Source organism: Taudactylus pleione, unplaced genomic scaffold (genome assembly GCF_031769625.1).
Source record: "Taudactylus pleione unplaced genomic scaffold, aTauple2 ptg000016l, whole genome shotgun sequence".
Classification (NCBI taxonomy): Eukaryota; Metazoa; Chordata; class Amphibia; order Anura; family Myobatrachidae; genus Taudactylus; species Taudactylus pleione.
The window spans coordinates 33,207,293-33,228,016 of record NW_028284418.1 but is presented as its reverse complement, the minus strand read 5'-3'; positions in this window follow the sequence as shown (position 1 = coordinate 33,228,016).

Here is a 20,724-nt window from a genome sequence, read left to right as displayed (position 1 = left end):
AACACATTTTGCATGGATATCCCCCAACATGTTTAGTTAATTTGCCTTTTGTTTTAGTAATTGATATGTTTTCCTTTCCAAAATCTGTTTGTTTTTTACTATACTTGTTTATGTTTGACTAAGCTAGATGTTTAATTTGCCCAAACCATGAGGACATTTGTTATGTGTGAATCTGTTATCTTTTTTTTTTACCATTAAAAGCCTGTTGGCAACATGTTTGTTATGTAATAAATGTCTTAAATGATGCAAAAATGTTGTTGCTTGTTTGTATTAAAAATTTGTAAGCCATTTTGAGGTGTATAATGTATGCCAAACCATAATTGTAAAATAAACAACATTACTGCAAATTTTCGTAAGGTTTACTAATACATGTTTTAAGTTCTTACACTATGGAAAGGCACCCACCTTTGTTCCTAAAAATTTTTCCATGCAGAATTACACCCTTTAATGTGTGGCAAAAAAGAGGACAAATGTTGGAAATAATACAACTTTAATTTTTCTTTTTAGAAATGTCATAAAAATGTAACAAAGAAAACATAAAAAAAAACTACACATGCTCCAAATGCCCCACTATTCTTTTGAGGCAGCAGTAGGCCTGCAATAAGTAGCCCGATGTTTCGCACAGCTCCTCCCGAATATCCCTCAGGATGTGGGTTAGATCTGTTGAAAAATGTATAAAAATGCGGAATAAATACTTCATTACAATTAGAAACATTTGAACATTATACATTATTCAATGTACCAAAAAGTGTTTAAACACACTGATGTTACGGTGTGTTTGAAAGTATCAGACACACAACATTATTAATAGGTTTCTACTTTTCTTTTGATCCAAAAATTTTAAACCCTAACTATGTGGCATAATCCAAAATCCACTATGATGATGTTACAAATAATGGGAGTTGTATTCTTAAGTCATGATGGCCATATCCTTAAAACACAATGCACGTATTCATTTCTAGAATGTTGTTGATAAACCAAAAAAAACATTTTTTTTGGCCTATTAAAAACATCACTTTACTAAGTACATTAGTACATTTTAAACACAGTGTACACAACATCAACAAGGGTAGTCTGGTTCTTAGCACCTTGGCAAGTTTGGTGACAGGTTTTTGGACATTGTTAAATACTGATCCAAATTTAAGCATTAGTTCCTCAAACTCCAAAAAATAATTAAATTAAAAATAAAAAAAAATTTTTTTGAGGGCCACAAAACAAAAAAAGGGCCAGACAATAAACATAAGGTTGTAAGTCTGAAAAACAGCATTACTGCGCAATGATGTTAAACCCCATCCAGCAAATTTAAAAAATAAAAATAAAAAATATATGGCTAACAACAACACCCCAAAAAATTTAAAACAAAAAAACATACCCTGAGAGTGATCAGACACAGCAACAGATGGTGCCGGCGAAGCTTCGGGTGAGGGTGAATATTCGGGAGTGGGGGGAATGGTGGAAGGGGAAATGGAGGCGGAAAGATCACAGGGAGGGGATATTTGGGATGAGTGGGCAGGGGAGGGAGGCAGACTTGGGGAGGATTGGAACAGGGAGGGAGGGTTACTGGGGGAGTATGGTGGTGGGGAGGGAGGGCTGGGTTGAGGAGATGCAGGTGAGGGCTGCTGGTTTGAAGCTTGTCTTTGTAGACGCCGTGCCCTTCTCTGTCTCCGCTGGGCTTCTAAAATGTAAACATAAAAACACAAAATTAAAGTTTTGAATTTCGGTTACACAATACAAATACACATTCTGTACAATAGGGACAACATACAGGAGGGTTTTTTAACATTGACTAAAATAATTGGCAAAGGAACATACATTTTTAACAGGTCACTAATTAATACTTTTAAACAAACGCATACTTACGTCTGCGTATTTGCAAATGCAAATTCCTGAGGAGCGCCGGCGGCCCAGGTCCGACCAGCGACACTCTAATTGAGCAATATTTTGGCGAAAGCCCGCTGATCGGAGGGCTCGCCTCACCTCCGCATAGGCGGCCCGTTTTGCCCTATTTGTAATGGGCGGCACAGCCTGGGTGATCCGCCTGTCCATGATGTTTACCAGGACAAGCAGCTCTCTCCTGGTAAACGCTGCGGCTCTCATGATGGCAATGGGCGTTTTTACAGAAAACATGAACTATACATGGGGTAGAAAAAATATGATTGGCTAAAATATTTACACTTTCATCAAAAACAACACTATTGGCCAATCCTTTAATCATGTGTGCCGAAAAATAATGTCACATTTGATTGGCTACAACACGCAGTGTGCAATTGCAAACATAAGAGTGCAAATGATCCTAACGCAAAATGCACATGCATTTATAAAGTTAACACAATTAGCAAACGGACATTCACAGTTAATACACTTTACTTTGTTTTTAAGATTGTGTGAAAAAATAAGAACGGAGAAAACTAACATGAAATGAACAATAAAGTTTATTGACACGAGAAAAACCTCATTTTAAAGAACAGCAAGAGTTAAACACTTAATTAGATAATTGCCAACAAGCTAATAACAAGCTGATCGATAGTCCATGTAAACATGACATGTGACCATCAAAACAGCACGTACGGCCACAAACATCAGAACATAATTAGCATACAGCGACTGACAGCACCTGACTACGATTGACTCGATCGTTCGTTCAGATCAGTCGGTAGCTAGAGGAGGTGCAGTGCTAACGAATGGGCGTCACTTTGTTTACGATCGCCCTGCCGTACGATCGGATTTTGCAGTTGTTGGTTGTACGACCGTGCGGCCGTAACGACCGACTCTGAATGAGGTCCTGAAATTGCAGCAAGGAAAAATGTTCGTTTAAAATTTAAAGGGACAGACACCAATTCGTCAGTGTGGATATAAAATTGTGTCCTCTCAAGTCCATAGAGGTGGCGTCCGCAGATGCTTAGGGAAGCCAGATTCTGCTTCCAACTTACACCCCAGGACAAAATGGAGGACATTGTTAAAGCCTTGTTCCAAGCTATGGCAGCTCAGCAAGAAGCTACCAGGACTCAGCAGGAAATGAACAAAATTCAGCAAGAAGCTACCAGGGCTCAGCAGTAAGCTACCAGGGCTCAGCAGGAATCCACTCAGGTGCAACTATTGGCCTTGTAGGCAGCCCAGAGGCAACAACAAGTCACCATCAAGAAAACCCGCCAGGCCATAGCGGAAAACAGCCAGGCCATAAAAGAGGTGGTACAACAGCTTGTAGTCTGGTCTGGAGATGCTTCCCCTGCTCTTCTAACTAACTCTCACACCATACGGGCCAGTCACTTTCTGCAAAAGATGACCCAGAGTGATGATGTGGAGGCGTACCTTACGGCCTTTGAAAGAACCACCGAAAGAGAGAAGTGGCCTAAAGAGCAGTGGGCAAGTCTTGTGGAACCCTTCCTGTTTGGAGAACCACAAAAGGCCTATTATAATTTATCAAACAAAGGGAAAGGGAAAATTGGAAAAAACGTCGCACAGGCAGTTTAAATGGAGATATGAATATTTATACCACTATTCCCAGAATAATTTATGTCAATATAATTATGAAATATCAGGTAGTGGTGGTGCTCACTAGAGTTAGGTACATAAGTTTAGAAAAGAAGAAAAAAGGAACTCTGTTTGGTGAGCACTCTAAGTTTTGGTAAATCTTATATAAAGTAAAACATAACTTTTAATGTGGATAATTAATATAATTAGACTCACTATTGTATAGAACACTCAAAATTTCTATCACAAAAAATTGTTATAAATCTAATACACTTTAAATCCTAGAAATCCTGTGTATTATTATTAAACAAATACAAAATATGTATATATACACAATATTAATAAATATCAAACACCCTCCTATATATAAAAAAAGGCGAAATATACAGACAATAAAAGACAATTAGAATCAAGCTTAAATAGCGTATTTATGCAGACATCAGTTGATCCCCTAAAGCATGTCGTGAATACATCCTTGCTTAAATAGCATAATCATACAGGCATCAGTTAATCCCTTAATATATAGCATGAAAGTATCTTTAATTTAGGTTTAGAAAAGTCCGGGGATAGAAACTGCCAAACCTCATTCTACTTCTCCTCACTTGGACCACGGTCTATCTATGAGGAGTGAGAGATTACTGGAAAGGCAGGTTGCCCTTGGAAACAACAGTATAACCGCAGTGTTACTCAAGCATTCATTTCTGCTGTTAGGGGTCTTTCTGTGTAGAATTGGACCCCTAATGAGAGAACTACTAACTTGAGGTAGCCGTCAGTTAATAGAGGGATAGAGAAGTGACAATAAACGTAGATTATAATAAAATATGATAATAATAATAAAGATCAATAATACTCAACGCTATGTCTATCCTGAATGAAATTCTATCTCAGTGAAAATGCAGCTTTTACATTGTAAATGATGAAGACAGACAAAAAATTCACATAAGTATGTCAGTAATACTGTAATATAATACAATGACATGCAGGACACACCCAAATTGTCACCGTATAAATTGCAATAAATCAGCTCGTTTACATCCAGACAATTGCATCAGGTGTGACATTTAATAAATATCTTGGTTGTCACAAAAAGATAAATAATTGTATGAAAATGTTGAGTAAATAATTTAAATAGGATACAGCGTATTTCAATGTTAATTGTATCAGAGTATAGCCACAAATAACCTCTACATTAAATCCTATTTGTATCTCAGTGTGAGCAGCTGATAACTACATGTGATATACCATTTAGTAATGGAGCCAACTTGTCAGAAGATAAAGTATCTGTATATATATAACTATATCTTAGTTGTCACAAAGAGATAAATAGTTGTAAAACAATGTTGAGTAGATAATTTAAATAAGATACAGTGTATTTCAATGTTAATTGTATCAAAGTATAACTGCAAGTGACCTCTACATTAAATCCTATTTGTATCTCAGTAAGAGCAGCAAATAACTGCTAACACGTGTGCTACCTATTAATGCAATAATCCCCTATTTTAACAGGATATAATTTAATGATTCAAAACAAAAAAGCTGGATTAACGTGAATAAAATATATCCTTGTAATGCCAGCAAAATATATAGATATATATTCTAGCGTACCTAAATTAGTCCCCATATAACCAGATGAAATCCGCATAGATAGTTACATCTGGTATAATGGAAAACGCTGAAAATAAACCTGTCAAAATAGTTTAAGTAACTACATATAACTAAACAGATCGATGCTACTGTAGTATAAATGATAGTTGAACGAACGTGTTTGTATTGATACGAGATACATCAAGTGTAAAAAAGTTTTTTACTTGTCAATGAATGACCGCAGGTAACCTCTATCATGAAGAGGAAGATCTAACTGGGTCATGTGCATGTAAAAAATAAGGGTCACTTGAAGCAATAGTGCAGAAGGTGTTCGGGGATACAGAACCTGATGGAGGGATGTGTCGGGTAATATATCATCAGACACCCGATGCTGCCTTGCTGCTCCGACGCGCATTTCGCCGTACCAGCTTGTTCACGGAGGAAATGGTGTTGCTTGAGTAACACTGCGGTTATACTGTTGTTTCCAAGGGCAACCTGCCTTTCCAGTAATCTCTCACTCCTCATAGACAGACCGTGGTCCAAGTGAGGAGAAGTAGAATGAGGTTTGGCAGTTTCTATGCCCGGACTTTTCTAAACCTAAATTAAAGATACTTTCATGCTATATATTAAGGGATTAACTGATGCCTGTATGATCATGCTATTTAAGCAAGGATGTATTCACGACATGCTTTAGGGGATCAACTGATGTCTGCATAAATACGCTATTTAAGCTAGATTCTAATTGTCTTTTATTGTCTGTATATTTCGCCTTTTTTTATATATATAGATTGATATTTATTAATATTGTGTATATTTACATATTTTGTATTTGTTTAATAATAATTCACAGGATTTCTAGGATTTAAAGTGTATTAGATTTATAACAATTTTTTGACATTTTTTGTGATAGAAATTTTGAGTGTTCTATACAATAGTGAGTCTAATTATATTAATTATCCACATTAAAAGTTATGTTTTACTTTATATAAGATTTACCAAAACTTAGAGTGCTCACCAAACAGAGTTCCTTTTTTCTTCTTTTCTAAACTATTATAATTTATGTCTGGATGATGCCAAGGACTATGCAAAGTTAAAATGGGAGTTCCAAATGGAAAAACCTCCATGCTCACAGATGCATGACCTCGTCCATCTAACCACAAAATGGCTGCAGCCCAAGACGCTGACAGGACCACAGATTGTGGAAAGAGTTGTGATGGACCGGTATCTGTAATCACTACCTGCGTCTCTGTGCAAGTGGGTGAGCTATGCAGACCCTAAGTCCGCAGACCAGCTAGTTGAACTGGTGGAGAGGTACGTGGCAGCTGAGGAGCTGATGAATGTGCCCCACCGAGTCCTGATGGTGCATCGGCGAACTCCCATTGACACTGGTAAGACTGTTCCAAGGGTGCTGGGCAGTGGAATGCACTCAAGACTGGGGGTGTGGAACCTGGAGACGGGCCAGCCAGGCCAGGGAGGTTCCTACCCCATAAAAGACTAGATATTAATGTAATTCAATGTTCCGATGTGGTGGTTTTGGCCATATTGCAGCTAATTGTTCGCTTACCTCTGAACTTATGCAATGTGATACTGCTCATGTCAACCTCAGGATGTCTTTCTTTGCACAACCAGCCTGTACTGCTGACCGGCAGGTTGAGACAGGTAAGCACATGTGTATACTCACTGTAGAAGGCAACCGAGTAGAGGCTCTGGGCCTGATTCAGAGCCGGACGCTATTTGCGGTCGCTCGTTCAGAAAAAGGGGACGGCTATTTAAATTGAGCGCTCACTCTTTGCGGTCTGTTGACGCCTCTATGTCTGAGCGAGCGAACGAAACATGCGCTCGCTATTTTGTAAAGACGCCTCCTGGCCGCTCGCATCATACGTCATCTCCGCTATTTATTAGATTAATCGAGTACATCGAAAGGCGTCTGAACTGCTCGCAGTGCTTGTGGTTGGATTTTCCTACCGCAATCATGCGAACAGTTCAGGCTAAGAAACAACCAAGTGACGTGGTCGATGACGCTGCTTTGTTAATTATGCATACCCTTAAAACGCCAGTTTTGACTGTTTGACAAGCCTGCGTTCGGATCACCACTCCCCGTTTTTAAGCACCTTCCCCTGTTACCACCCACAAACGCCTCATCCTGTCACTCAAATTAGCAGGCACTCGCTATTTTGCGAGCGCTCGATTTCCAACCGCAATGACTGGTTGGCGCATGCGCATTACGACCCATACGCATGCGTAGTTGTGCGAACATCGCTCGGAGCGAACGAGCGGCCGCTTACGAGCGGCTCTGAATCAGGCCCTCTGTTAGATTCTGGTAGCTTGGTTACACTTATGAAAGCTGAACTGGTGAACCCCTTGAAGCATAAGGGGAAAACTGTTGGTGTGACCTGCATACGTGGGGATACCCGGTATTATGTTACTGCAGAAGTGAACATAGAAACACCATGTGGTTCCGCGATAGTCTCTGTGGGTTTGGTACAGGGCTTAATGTATGATGCAATATTGGGGAGAGACTTAGCTCACTTCTGGAAGTTGTGGGAAAGCCAATTTTGCACAGAGGTAAATCACCCTGGCTCGTGTGAGAGGGTTACTGACATAGTAGCAGAGTCAGAGATGTTCCCTTTTTCTAGTATGATTGGCGAACTAGAGAATGCGGAGCATGATGGTGGCTTGCCAAGTGGTGTGCCGCTTATTGATGGTTATTGAGCCCGTGGCCCGCCTGCCTGATCTTGAGGTCAGGAGAGAGGTCTTTGCCATGGAGCAGTTGAATGACCCTACTCTGGTAAAAACCAGGGAGAATGTCAAGGTGATTAATGGTAAACCCATGGACCCCGATAGTCCTTTGTCATATCCTCACATGGCAGTATGTCAGGATTTGTTGTACCAGGTGACTAAGAAGGGGGTAGATATTGTGGAACAATTAATAGTTCCCAAAGCATACAGAAGAACAGTGTTAGATCTGGCCCATGGTCATATAATGGCTGGCCACCTAGGGGTAGAGAAAACTACTGAGTGAATTGTGCAGAGGTTTTTTTGGCCTGGGTTCTATGAAGAGGTATCTGACTATTGTGCATCCTGCCCTGATTGTCAGTATCATGCTCAATAGTCCCATGGTACCATTACCCATTATTGAGGTTCCGTTTGAAAGAATAGCTATGGATTTGGTAAGGCCATTAATGAAATCTGCCCGGGGCCATCAATATATTCTGGTGATAATGGATTACGCTACCAGGTACCCAGAAGTGATACCATTACACAATACATCAACCAAGACCATTGCTAGAGAATTAGTCCATGTCTTTAGCAGGTTGGGAATACCTAAGGAGATCCTGACTGACCAAGGTACCCCATTTATGTCAAAAATCATGAACGAGTTATGCCACCTGTTTAAAATTGACCAATTAAGAACCTCTGTGTACCATCCCCAGACCGATGGGTTAGTGGAGAGGTTTAATAAAACTTTAAAACACATGCTAAGGAAAGTAGTGGACAAAGATGGTAGAGATTGGGATTACTTGTTACCTTATTTGCTGTTGGCCATAAGAGAGGTTCCCCAATCCTCCACAGGGTTTTCCCCTTTTGATTTATTGTACGGGACACATCCAAGGGGGTTACTTGACATTGCGGAGACATGGGAGGGGCAGTCCAGTCCGTATAAAACAGTTATTGGACATGTTTCTTAAATGCAAGAAAGAATTGCTGCTGTGGTACCAATAGTAAGAGAGCACTTGGAACAGGCACAGCAGAGGGTATACAACCGCAATGCTCGCTTACGCAACTTTGCTCCTGGGGACAGAGTGTTGGTGCCCACAGTAGAAAGTAAACTTTTGGCTAAATGGCAAGGACCCTTTGAAATCTTAGAAAAAGTGGGGCAGGTCAATTATAAAGATTACCAGCCGGGGAAAAGAAAGCCAGAACAGATATACCATGTAAATGTTATAAAATGCTGGAAGGATAGAGCAGCACTGTCAGCCATCCGAACCCCTCCAGTAAACCCAGGGCCCATGGTACCCAAAGTGACAGTGGCAAAAACCTTGTCAGCCGGTCAACAGCAGGTAGTTAAGGAATTTCTGATCAGAAATAGGGTGCTGTTTTCTGACCTACCACGGAAAACCACGGTCATCAAACATGACATAATCACTGACCCAGGAATTAAGGTTAACCTAAAGCCCTATAGGTTGCCAGAAGCCCAAAGAGAATCAGTGTCGAAGGAAATTAAAAAAATGTTAAAGTTGGGTGTGATTGAAGAGTCGCATAGTGAGTGGTCAAGTCCCATTGTGCTCATTCCAAAACCCGACGGGAGTGTGCGATTCCTGCAATGACTTCCGGAAATTGAACAGTGTGTCAAAGTTCAATGCCTACCCTATGCCTAGGGTGGACAAACTAATTGAAAGGCTGGGGACAGCCAGATATTTAACTACTCTTGACTTAACCAAAGTGTATTGGCAAGTGCCGTTAACTGTGATCACCAAAGAAATGACAACTTTTTCTGCACCAGAGGGGTTGTTTCAATACAAAATCTTGCCCTTTGGTCTACATGGGACACCTTCTACCTTTCAAAGAATGATGGATAGGATTCCAAGGCCCCATAGACAGTATGCTGCTGCTTATCTGGGTGATGTGGTCATTCATAGTCCTGATTGGCAGTCTCACTTGCCCAGAGTACAAGCAGTGTTGGACTCCATCTATAAGGCAGGTTTGATAGCCAACCCAAAAAAGTGTTGTCTGGGGATGGAAGAAGTAAAATATCTTGGATACACCATTGGCAGAGGTTTGAAAAAGCCACAGCTCAATAAGATTGAGGCAATCCAAAACTGGTCACGACCCCTGAATAAAAAGCAAGTGAGAGCCTTCTTAGGGATCACTGGGTATTATAGGAGGTTTATACCCAATTTTGCCACCATTGCAGTCCCATTGACTGACCTTACAAAAGGCAAACAGAAAGTCATGGTGGAATGGGGTCCTGAAGCAGAGAAGGCTTTCCAGGAGTTAAAAATAGAGTTATGTACCCAACCAGTTCTGATGACCCCTGATTTTGACAGAGAGTTTGTTGTACAAGCCGATGCATCAGATGTAGGCATCGGAGCGGTCCTGTCCCAAAGCAAAGAGGGTGAAGAACACCCGATTTTCTTCTTAAGCCAAAAATTAAATGTACATGAAAGAAACTATGCTACAGTTGAGAACGAAGCATTTGCCATAAAGTGGGCGTTAGACACTCTCAGGTACTACTTGGTGGGAAGAAAGTTCAGATTGATCACTGACCATGCCCCTCTGAAGTGGATGTCAGAAAACTAGGACAGTAATGTGAGAATAACAAGATGGTTCTTGGCATTACAAACCTTTAAATTTATGGTAGAACACAGGCCAGGAAGCCAGCTGGCCATTACAGATGCTTTGTCACGTGTCTATTGTTTGGGGGCTGCGGTTGTTCCGACCCACAGGTCGAAACAAAGGGGGGGTATGTGATAGAAGCACTGGTAAAGTGGTCAATGGCAGGTACATTTGTCCTGGGTTTTTGGCCTATGTATTCTAAACAACACCAGGAGAAGTCTGTTTTGTAAGCAGACCAGAGTATCAGCTTTTGGAAAAGCCGGTTTGGGTCCTGGGGGTGTGGATGTGAGGAGAGGGAGGGCTCCATCCACAGGCCACTCCAGGTTTTGGGCCCTTCAGCCTGGTAACAGGCTCATTAGGGCTTGCAGCTGGAAATGGCTAATATAAGCTTGGTTTGTTTGTGGCTGAGTGTCTCACACCTGGGAGAGCAGGCAGACTAGCCTGTTCAGAGACACTTGGTGATAATCCTTGTAAGTACTGTGCACATGTTTTGTTGATAGTGAGGCCAATAGGCCCTACCATTATTATAGAGAGGGAATCTGCTGTGTAGCTAGTGCCCAGTCGGGCTAGGACTTATGTTTATGTTTTGTTTATGTTTATATTCATTTGGCACAATAAAGACTGGCGCCGACCAGTTTGTACGAGAACCCCAGACTTATATCCTGTTTCTACGGCTGCTGTGTGTGTAAAGAGGGAGTCCATCTACCCCAGGAGAGGGACCCCTATCCTGACTGTGTCACAATAGCTATAGAAATCCCCCAGAGAGTGAGACACTAGTAGATAGATGTAGAAACCCTCCAAAGAGAGAGACTGTAGATAGATGTAGAAACCGCCCAGAGGGTGAGAGACGATAGATGTAGAAACCCCCCATAGAGTGAGAGACTGTAGATAGATAGATGTAGAAACCCACCAGAGTGAGACACTGTAGATAGATAAATAGATGTAGAAAAACCCCAGAGAGTGAAAGACTGTAGATAGATCGATAAGGGATAGATAGATTGATAGATATTATGAGATAGATAGATAGTTGCAGAAACCCTCCAGAGAGAGAGAGAGAGAGACTGTAGATATAGAAACCCCCCCAGAGAGATAAATAGTAGATGTAGAAACTCACCAGAGAATGAGACACTATAGATAGTTGTAGAAACCCCCCCTGAGAGAAAGAGAGAGACTATAGAATCCCTCTAAAGAGTGTGGGACTCTAGATAGATAAATGTAGACACCCCCAGAGAGTGAGAGATTGTAGATAGATAAATGTAAAAAAAAACAGAGAATGAGAGACTGTAGATAGATAGATAGATATAGAAACCCCCCAGAGAGTGAGAAACTGTAGATAGATGTAGAAACCCCACAGAGAGTGAGACACTGTAGATATATAGATGTAGAAAACCTCCAGAGAGTGAGACACTGTAGATATATGTAGAAACACTCCAGAGAGAGACTATAGATAGATAGATGTAGAAACCGTCCAGAGAGAGAGACTGTAAATAGATAGATTTAGAAACCCTCCAGAGGATCTGTAGATAGATAAATATAGAAACCCCCAGAGCATGAGACACTGTACATAGATGTAGAAACCCTCCAAAGAATGAGAGTCTGTAGATAGATGGATATGACAGAGATAGACAGATATTAGATAGATAGATTGATATATATGATGGATGTAGAAACCCTCCAGACAGAGTGAGAGACTGTAGATAGATAGATGTAGAAACCTCCCAGAGAGTGAGAGACTATAGATAGATGTAGAAACCCCCTAGAGAGTGAGAGACTGTAGATAGATATAGAAACCCACCAGAGACACTGTAAATAGATGTAGAAACCCCCCAGACAGTGAAAGACTGTAGATAGACGATCGATAGATAGATATGAGATAGATATTATGCGATAGATAGCTAGATATGAGATAGATATGAGATAGATAGTTGTTTCTACAACTATCTATCTCTGGGGGGGTCTACAACACCCCAGAGGGAGAGAGAGGCTGTATATAGATAGATATAGAAACCCCCTAGAGAGAGATACACTGTAGATAGACAGATGTAGAAGCTCACCAGAAAGTGAGATAGTGGCAGAACCGCCCCCCCCTGAGAGAGATAGAGACTATAGAAACCCCCTAGAGATTGGAGGACTGTAGATAGATGTAGACACCCCCAGAGAGTGAGAGATTGTAGTTGTAGATCCCCCCATAGAGTGAGACTGTGGATAGATAGATGTAGAAACCCTCCAGAGAGTGAGATACTGTACATAGAGACTATAGATAGATAGATGTAGAAACCCTCCAGAGAGAGAGAGACTGTAGATAAATAGATAGATGTGGATAGCCCCCAGAGAGTGAAAGACAAGAGATAGATAGACAGATGTAGAAACCCTCCACAGAATGTAGAATCTGTAGATAGATATAGAAATCCCCCAGAGAGTTAGAGAATGTAGATAGATTGATGTAGAAACCCTCCAGAGAACGAGACACTGTAGATGTAGAAACCCTCCAGTGAGTGAGGCACTGTAGATAGATAGATATAGAAACCCCCCAGAGAGTGAGACACTGTAGATAGATAAATAGATACATAGGTAGATAGATGTAGAAACCCCCCAGAGAGTGAGAGACTGTAGATAGATAGATGTAGAAACCCCCAAATAGTGAGAGACTGTAGATAGATAGATGTAGAAACCCTCCAGAGAATGAGAGTGTAGATCAGGGGTGGGGAACCTTTTTTTGGCCGAGGGCCATTTTGATATATAACAATATTTGCAGGTCTGGTTTAGGCCATGCCCCCTCTGCGTGATGTCACGTGGGGGCAGGGTCCCAATAACCAGTGATTACAGCAATCCCCGGAGCATCCTGAAGATGCTCTGGGAATCTGTAACGGCAGCGGTGTGACCATCTGAAGCATCCTAAGGATGCTCCAGGTAGCACTGCTGCATAGATTCTGGCTGCAGTGTGCCATTCTAGGCACCCTGCTAGCCAAATGAGGCTAGCAGAAAAAAGCTCTGAGGGCCAGACCAAATGATTCCGAGGGCCTTATAAGGCCCCCGAGCATGAGGTTCTCCATCCCTGGTGTAGATAGATATAGAAACCCCCCAGAGAGTGAGGCACTGTAGATAGATGGATGTAGAAACCCCCCAGAGAACGAGACACTGTAAATATAGAAATCCTCCAGAGAGAGAGCGAGAGATGATAGATAGATGTAGAAACCCACCAGAGAGTGAGAGACTGTAGATAGATCACATACAAAACCAAAATTTCCTTCCTTTGTAGAATCACAGCTATTGATTCTGCTGAGTGAAGTTTCTGGAATCCCCCTGTGTCAGGTCTCTTCCCCACGCTGCATGCTCCCGCCTCTGAGCTGCATGCCATCTCTCAGTCAGCTCAGCTTTCAGTTTGTGGTCATCACTGCAGGGCCAACTTCTGGCAGATGGGACAGCACAAATGGAAATGGGAGCATTTAGTGGCACCTGGCAGTACTGCACTCAGCAGTGACACTAACAGCAGCTCTCTATTCTACACTTGGTCAGCTCTTAAGGGTCATCCTCTTGTCAGAGATGAAGATAGAATGTCTGCCGGCCAGTACTGATCAGGGAGGGTTTCCGGGTGCTCAGAAACCCCATCTACATGCACTACTGTAGAGCATATTCTAAGGTCAATATTAAGTACTTCAACCCATTTGGCTTATTATTATATCACTAAAATAACCTAATTTTAATAACACACACTTAAAAACCTCCATTGATTTTGTTGAAAATTCACTCATTAAAAAAAAAAGTTACTCTGAGTTTAGGGGCCCTGAAGCTTAAGCTTCATTAGTTTCACAGTAGATCCGCCTCTGACTACAATGGAATCATCCAGTCCAAGCAGGAGGAACCCTGTTACAGTCTCTGAGAGGGGTGGTGGAATGCTGGTGTAGTCAACTTAGAGAGCAGTAGGCAGAAAAAAGAACAGCCCAGGAAGAGTCAGAAGTTCACTTTTTCATCGACAAAGCCAGCAGCCGCTGCAGTATCCAGTCCAGCAACAAATACAATCCCCAGAGCTGGTGAGGTAGTAGGCACTGCACACAGCGTATATGTTCCAGGAGGAGACTATACAGGCCAGGAGCCATTGTCTGACGGGCAATCCGGCAATATGGCACCAGCATTGGGGCCACACGCAGCTTCACCCACCACTGATCTATAACAGGCAGCCAGGAAGGGCCAGAAGTGCAGATATGGCGGCCATCCAAGCTCCAAAGAGCTTGGATGCAGTTGGGGTGGACAGCCAGGAAGAGGAAGCTGGAGGACGGGTGGACGCTTGATGGTGCTGGCAGCTGCTGAGAACAGAGGGAAGCTCCATTACTGGGTAGGAATGGCCTGTCGCTGGTGGAGAGAGCTCAACGGGTGGCTTGAATGTTTGAGAGGTGGGTTTTTTACTGGTGGCAGCAGGGTCTCAGGCAGACAGGTCTCAGTGAGCTGGCAGAGCTCACTGAGAATACATCTGCCATCTTAGCCAGGCAGGCCACTCCCCAAGAATTCAATTGTTTTCACATAATCACTTTTAATAGCGCTCCCTATCTGTCATTTACTTTATTCCTGCCCCAAATTGCATATGTATCAAACGGTCTATCTACTTTACATTAAAGTCAAAGAGGTGATCACACAATTGCTGTTCTTTTATGCCTGTTGAGAAATTACATGTTTATTCTGTTATTTTCATCCCTGTTCTGTTCTGTTATAAAGATTCAATTATGGTAAATAAAAGGCAGCAATTATGGGACCTACGCAATCACTTAAATAATGAAAAATACTAACCAAGGGCAAATGTAATTTAGTCATGTCTATAACCCTATTTAGTTGTATAGCAGTGGGATTTTTTAAGTACTTGTTTTTTCTCCACAGTTGCACGAAGGTAAAGAGTGATAAAATGCCTGGCAGTTATTGATATCTTAACAAGAGTGGAGGCATATTGAAGTGTGGTTGTGTACCCCCATGATTCTTTTGTGCTGGGCTTGTTGGAAACCCATTCAGTTAAGTAATTCCTTCTTACGTTAAAATTATAATGTTTATAATTATTTTCATAGCAATTGTAGCAGATATTGAAAACAAGCCTTGTATACCAGCGGTAAATAGCAAGCAATATTACATTTGTGGAGAGATCAGACCCACAGGGGATGAATTAATTAAAGTATACATCCAAGTTAAGTAACAACCAATTAAATAAAAACTGTGCAAGTTGTGCAACACTTGATTTACAAGTCAGTAATATATATGTAGTGGTGTGATTTTTATATTGTTCATTGAAACAAACCTCTACATGCTTTATTAATTTTACACTGCCACTTACTGAAGACATATTAACCCAATGGCTGTTGGACTCGCTTGGTTTTGACCGTTAACCAAGCTGGACAGTAATAAGCAGACTTTTTCATGACTAACCCTGGTTGACAAAACTGCATTTTCTTCTGAATTAGATAGATTTGAAATACATGTTGTGAATGTTTTATACATATTTTTTATTCTGATTTGTGTTTATGTGTATATTGTTGTGACTGAGTTTACTGTAATTTACAATCAAATTACAGTTGTTTTAATATTTTTACTTGAATTAAAATATGTTTTAAATACCAATTAATCTTTCTAATTATATATACCTGGCCAGTCATAGTCAGCGCTCCACTATTCCCCCTTTTTTAGCATTTGTGTATCCCATTTCAGGAGGGTCAGCTCCTCCAAGTGGTAGCGAGTGACTTTTATATACACTCCACCTATTGATTTATATCTCCATAGCACCAAATAGGTATCTCTCCTCTTGTTCGCTATTCTTGTTAATAATAATAACAATGCGGACAGTCCAAGATCTACTGGCAGTCTGTGATTCTCAAGCATCACCCACTGTCTGTCCGACTCCAGTCAGGTCCATTCTAAGACTTTACTGAGAGCCACCACCTCATAATAAGTAAAAAAGTGAGGTAACTGAGCCCCCCTCAAATGTCTGCTCCGTAAAAGCACGTCATGTGTAAAGTGGGGTCATCGTCCTCCCCAAACAAAATCCCTCACCAGACGGTGAATGTTCAGAAACCAGCTCCTAGGGACGCTTATCGGGAGGGTCTGGAGCAAGTAAAGTATTCTAGGAAGTATATTCATTTTAATTATACTTGCCCTACCCAGCCATGAGAACGTTCCCCGGCGCCAGTCTCGAATTTCACCTCTAATCTTGGCCAGGAAGGGTAAAAAAATATCTAAATATAACCGTGATACATCACGATTCAGCAAAATGCCCAAATATTTAAGTTTCAAGGGATGCCAGAAAAAGGGGAATGAGGCTTTCAGGCCTTCGACTACCGTGGGAGGAACCGTAAGGTTAAACTCTATGGATTAAGAATAATTTATTTTGAACATTTTGCATTTATTCTAGTATATATTTTAAGTAATGTTTCCAAATTCCAATTTTGGCTGTGGACTATTGTGGTTCCTTACAAGTAAATGATAATATTGCATAGGATTGTATTATATATGTGAGGGAATATGGTCACTTGGTTGGCCCCAACTACTGCTGTTAATTATCTCTATAATAGTTGCCTGTATTCTAGGCAGTATATTGCAAAACCCTTTTTGCATGGTTTACAGTTCCAATTTGTCTTAAGCAAACCGTTACCGTTGATATGAGGTCCATTTATGATGCTACCATGACTATGGGAGCCTAACAAATTCGCATCTTATACTGCAATATTAATAGTCCAGTCAGGTCCACCTTTTAATGGCTCATCCTATAACTCATGCCACCATGCTGTGCACATCTTCATAAAGGCTGACACAATAGCCAAACTGCTTATTCAAAGCTAAAGCAACTCCCTGGCGGTACACAAGAAGACAGCAGGGGGTAAGAATACAAGGATATGAAGGAGGCCACTGCTTTGGAATTCTTGTTGAGTATAAACAAAATATAGTAATCCCTTCAAAGTATATGGTAGTGTATTGATGGTGTCATCTAGTATAGTTTAATAGTAGAGAAGGTAGTGAGACAATAGACAATGGGTTGACATATAACAATCTCGAGAGAAAAAAGAAAGTCTTTTTTTTTTCGTGAGTAAGAATACTAGGAAAGAAAACTCATTTTTTTCTCCCTTCATTTATTTATTTATTAACAGTTATGTATATAGCGCACACATTTTGCACAGAGCTTTATAGATGATATTTAGCCATTTACATCAGTCCTTGCCCTAGTGGAGCTTACAGTTAATTATCCCTACCACATTGACACACATTAAGGTTAATTTTTGTCCAACGAAAACTGGATTGTGGGGGAAAAGTAGCCATACTCCCAGCGGTCTACGTTGGGTTCTGAAGCACAACATCGCCGGCATTCCTGTGTGTTCCCAGTGTGTTTGTTGGACAGAATAAATAAAAGAGTAATCATATGGTACCCACACTGCAAGCAGTACCAGCACTAGCCCTTCTGCCCAGGGCCGGATTAAGGGCCACATGGGCCTGGAACTGAAAATGTTCAAGGGCCTAATATAAGAAGCAAGGTAGCTGTGACCAATGCTCTGTGGGTGTGGCAAGAGCCAAGTGGGTGTGTACAGCCACACTGTCTACCTATATAAGAAAAATCATAATTTTGTGAGTAACCCAGAAATAATTGTTTAATACTTATGATTTATGGCAACTGTGTGGCCAGCTAGGCAGCTGTTAATCATCATCCTTCCATGATGATGGGCCTCTTTTTATGTGGAGGCCTGGAGCTGTAGCTCCATCCGCCCCATTGTTAATCTGGCCCTGCTTCTGCCTAGGCTGGTAGTGTAAAAATGTTGGGACATACAACATATGTTCCTTCTGATTTTTCCGTTCTCAACAGTAGACTTTACCAGATATGGCTGGTGGCACTATAAGGTGGGGTTCCCCCATCATAGTGCCAACCAGCCCAAGGCTAGTCAGCTAAGGCTGTAATCCCTGGGGAAATCAAGTTTTCAAAAACAATGCTTTTCTCCTAGGAGCAACCAGCTCTGTGCTGAGAGCACTAGGACTATTGTCCTCTCCCCTTGTATGGTGGATATGAGGTTAATAATTTGTTATAAAAAAAGAAAATTCTCCCTTATATATATGCACAACAGGTCCCAGCTAGCTCGGCCATACACAATTCATTGGGCTGTCAGATCATGCTGACACTGTTGCAGCGCCCCAGAGCTCACTTACCGGTCCGGCGGTGCTGGTCTCCTCATAGTGTCATTGTCCTACTCCAGCTGGGTCTCCGGTGGCGCCATGCTCGGTGACATGACAGTGGCTGGTGCTTTCCCCTTGTTGGTCTCCACCGCTGTGTCTGGCGAAGGCAGCCGTGGTTCCCATAGGTGTGCACCCTGACCTGTTTAAAATGTAAAGGGGAAATGCACGCCGAATGGATCGTCACATTCGGCGCCAAATTCAAATCTCTGCCCTATAAAAGGGAGACTCTGAGCACAGACAAGTGCCAGATTATTAGGAGTCATTCCTAGTTCCAGCGTTTCTGCTTCCTAAGCTGTTTTGCTTATCCTATTAACCTGTTACTGACATTCCTGCTTCAAGTTTCCTGATATTGTGCTGTTATTATTTCACTGCTGCATGTCTCCAGTTTCGTTTCACCTCCTACCAGCTCCATACAGAGAACCCAGAACCGAGGGCCGCGACCAGCGTGTCTGGTGCCGCGAAGCCCAAACTTCCTTGCGAGGTCCCTGGGAAAAATCCCCGGCACGTTAGACTCCACGCCTCTGTTCTAGGTATTAGTCAATCCACAAGTATATGTCTGCATCAACACTATCTAGCCTTGGGCTTGTGGCAGGCACTTGGAGAACCACAAGTGCCAGCATGCCCTGACAGATAGGGCTCACTGGCACCTGTAAAGAAAGAATTAAAAAAAAACCCACAGTACATGGACACAGTAGGAAAAATCTTTTATTAAATTATGAAAGCACGCTGAGACTCTCGTTCTCCCATTTATTATTCTCATAATTCCATGTAGGCATCCCACATATTTGATAAAAAAAGAAAAACATACTATCACTCCCATTGGGAGCCCAAAGCTTATGACAGGTCACTTGTAGGTACTCTCATTTAAATGATTGGGGGCAGAATGTATCAAAGTAAAAAATGCAGTAAAAATGTACCACATGGCGATGCCAATAGGAGCCTATGGACTTCTTTAAACGAAAAATCCCTGATCCCTCTCCAACCCCCTGACAAATGCGCATGAGCAGGCTAATGGCCATGCATTCGCAACAGGACTCCAGGGTCATAAAACTAAATAGGCAGCGGTGACACAGCCTCATTAACAGTGTTAATTAATAGCTTCTGCTTCAGTTGTGCTTCCCTGCTCCAGGATATGGCAATATTTTTCTAGTCCTGTGTTTCCAATTAATGATTGTTTTTTTGTTTACCAAGATTGTCTGCTGCCTGCCCTGACCTTATATCGGTTTACCTTTGCATTTGCCTATTACCTTTTGTACCTTGTGTGGCAAAGAGAGTTCTTTGCCATGTTATGCTATAAAGAATATGACTCATTCCCTGTAACATAGAGTACACATGGGTAAAGATGGTGTTCCCTTAAAGCATTGTAGGATTCAGAGGGAAGGGGCTCCTGATGCTGAACTAGTCGGCCAGGTGATAGAGAGCTGCTAATGTTAGCCTAGTGTTAGAGAGCCATATGCTACTGGAAATGTGATGATAGAACATTTTCATCAGTAAAAGCCATCTGACAAGTGAAACTACGATCATGCGTGTTTCTTTGTAAGGAGAATCTTACAAAGTGGTGTCATTTGTGGGATCCTTCTGCTAGCCACGATTCGCATAGCAGAGACCAGACACTGGACCTCATTCAGAGTCGGTCGTAAGCGTCCACTCAATCGTACGCATCCGATGTTTCCCAACCACTCATGCATACGGTTAGTTGTGCGCATGTGCATACGAGACCTTGTGATCCAAAATGCTGTCAATCGTACGGCTTACGAGCAGGAAGTGGCTTCCAAGAGTTGATTGACATGAAAGGCTGTTTGTGGGTGTTGACGGGGCTGGTGGTCTAAAAACGCAGGCGTTCCTCACCGTTTTCAGGGCATTTCAGGGGCATACATAAATTACCTTCTATGACCGATCTTGAAGGCCGGAAGTAGTAAAACGTCACTCTGCGAGCAGGTTAGAGGCCTGGCTGAATGTTCAGCTTGAGGTTGGGTATGTGCTCTCTCAAGCACCAGAGTACAGTCGATACTATCGAATGTGACTGATGTTATGTTTGATGTTTCTATTTTGTGACACACAATGCAAGCAGCTAATAATCGTTTGTTGTTGCTAATAACACTGATAATTGGCTTGTAATTGTTTTTGTTGCAATTGCATTAG